Below are 3,192 nucleotides of genomic sequence, written 5' to 3' on the forward strand. Positions count from 1 at the left end.
CCATATAGTGAGATTTAGAGAAACATAGTCTCTTACTTTTAGTACTTTACAATTGTAAAGAGTCAACGTTAAAGCCTCAGTTATTTAAAAATTTTAATGACTTAATTCTAAAAATCTCTGATTTAGATTTCTGGAGATAAAGAAAATATGATAGAACTATGTTTATATCTTCACTCTTGCAATATTGCTTACAATAAGCCTTACTATGCTGCTCATTAGGAAAAAAATAGATTTTAAATATTGTACACAGTACTTAGATTAAGAAGAGCACTCATGAACCAACAGATATTTGTTGAGAATCTCCTATGGAGCCATTGATGGGGTCTGTGTTATGACGGATGCATTCAGTCATTCATTCAACAAATATATGTTGGGGGTCTGCTATGTTCTAGGCACTATTCTAGCTGCATGGTACAGGAGTATAAGATATCTTCCTTCAAGGAGTTCACAGTCATAGAAACAGACTATCGGAGGTAGAAGGAAACTTAGAGAGCATGTAGTCCACCATCCTCAATTTATAGCTAAGAGGGCTGTGTTCATTTACAACAGAAAACGTGATATAAATTCGGGGGCAAATAATTGATAAAATAAAATACAAAGGCTATGGAGTTCAACCTATTTTGTAATTTATACCAAAATCTACTGAGATGCAAAATCTCATGTAAACGACACTTATATTCTCCTGAGTATTGCTTGAATAAAAGTGAGCTGAAGAAGAAAAGTGTCCTATGGGATAATTTTTATAGAAGAGGTCTTTTAGTTAGAAATTTATCTTTAACTGGGCTATTATCAGAAAGTTCTTAACTATTGTGATTTTAATAGAAACTCTCTATAAGTAAGGAATGTGAACATTTATTTTTGTAAAGAAAAGCATCTCAGGGCTTTATTTGAAAAACATTTACTAAGTGACTACCATGGCCAAGGCACTGTGCACATACCAGTGAAATGCTTCTCAAACTGTCTGTAGTGAAGGATACATTTATTTTATATTATTTTTATTTTCTATCTGACATGTACAAATACTTAGGGAAAATACAATAAAAATGAATGATTAGAAAATTTTTAAAAATACAAGATTTAAGTTTGTTTTTAAATAGTTATTAGATTGAACAGTGGGGCCAACTTGTCGTGTGTTTACATGGGGAAGCAACATCAAATTGTGATAAAAGTTTCTAAATGCTTACTCTCCATTTTGTCATAGACTGGTAGCAAACAGTGCATGGACCAGCACAGGTACATCAACTGCACTTTGAGTAGTACTGTACTAGAGGAAATTCAAAGAAGAATAATATGAACTCCTGCTCATCTAAAGCTCACAAGTCATGGTGGAGAGAAAAACAAAAACATACATTTGCTGCCCCATATGGCAAGTGTAGTGGTCACCACAGGTGTTGGTACAGCAGGGATAGCGGACTTTGGACCTGGTTGGTAGGGTATGGAATGGTCTGGTACTGCTCTCCCTTTCCTTTGGCTGCAGGTCCCAAACCATACTGCCTCTTAAGAACATAGTTCCTGTGTAAAGCACAGCATAGGAGATATAGTCAATAATACTGTAATAATCATGTATGGTATCGGATGAATACTAGACTTATTAGGTGATCACTTTGTAAAGTATATAAATGTCTGATCACTATGTTGTACACCTGAAACTAATATAATATTGTATGCCAACTGTAATTAAAAAAATAAACAAAGAAAAAAGAACACAGTTCCTAATTAATAGCCTTTATGATAACTCTAGAGTTAGGGACGGGAGTGTGAATGGTCTTTTCTTATGAAAATGCTTTTGAAATTCCCAAGACTTAAAACCATGGATGGGGATTGGGAGGTGAGGTGGGAGAGGTCGTTGAAAGTATGATTTGCTGTCTGTGGTGGTAGCTGTCTATTTCCTCCCATATGTTGCTGGGAATTCAGGGAGCTCTAGGGATGGGAAAGGGCCTCGATGACTTGAGGGATCAACTGTTAGAGATCAACTGTGGACCTATTGGGGACCCAGACTCCAGGGCATAAAAACCTATGAAAAACAGTAAAATTACTTGTAGTTTCTACACATCGTACATCAAAATAAATATATTGCAATACTTGAATCACTGTGTTTTTTTTGTCCACCATAATTCAAAGCAAAACAAAGTATGCGTGAATTGCCATGTGGCACATAAAGCCATGCCTCAGGCATCACTAGCCTTTAAATTTAAAGCTACCATACTCTTTTAATCACCAAACTACAAACCTCTTAAATTTCTATAGAAAACTAAATATCTAATGCAAGAGACACAAAATGTTAGGTGTACATAGAGTGTATTTACCCAGTCAAAAAAAAATTCAATGGACTAGAGATATTAAAAAATATGTTAGGAATCTAGATCAATATCCCTTATACATATGAAGACAGAATAGAATATTTTTTTATTTGTAGTAATCAACATGCTGCCACAAATAAAAGTTTCAATGTTTTTTTTTCCCAAGTCTTAGAGTCTAGTTTACAAGAACTTCACTATATTTTGTGGATTTAGTGAGGGCAAAGCATAGTCTCTGGTCTGAGGAGAGGCTATCCATCCATAACTCATAATGCAAGCATCTCAGCCGGGCCTATTAATTTTCCTTACACATGGAGCCAAATTCTGCCTGGGATTATTATGCAATTTTCAAAATGACTTTAAGTCTTTCAACTTACAAAGTTACCATTTACATTGCACTGGCCTGCTGACTGGGATGAATGAATGAACCCTTTCCCAAAGGACCATAATTCATTCTCTGATCATAGCTTATACATTTGGGAGAATTGAGATCAGTGTGCCTGGCGCCTCCCCTCCCCTCTGCCCCACAAAGGAGTCATACACTGCAAGAGAAGGGGAGACAGAGTGGCTGTGTGCCATAAAGTGCAGAGGTACGGCTAGGGAGGTGTTGACTGTGAGCTGCACCAGTCTAACATATAAGCAACAGTCCACATGATGTGATTTCAGGTGCACCAAAAAAGGCCTCATTGCCCCTCAGTTTAAACACTCCCTTCCCACTGGCAAATGCCTAGAATTCCACAGTTTTTAGAGCTCTGTTCCTTTGGTTTAAAGCTTTGATCGCTGTTAAAATATTCGTATACCTGGGTGGGCAGCCCCATTATATCCTATCAACTATATGTGTGTGTGTGTGTGTGTGTGTGTATGTGTGTGTGTACATACACACACATATAGTTGA

This window comes from Pteropus alecto, unplaced genomic scaffold (genome assembly GCF_000325575.1).
Source record: "Pteropus alecto unplaced genomic scaffold, ASM32557v1 scaffold19, whole genome shotgun sequence".
In the NCBI taxonomy this organism is placed as follows: domain Eukaryota; kingdom Metazoa; phylum Chordata; class Mammalia; order Chiroptera; family Pteropodidae; genus Pteropus; species Pteropus alecto.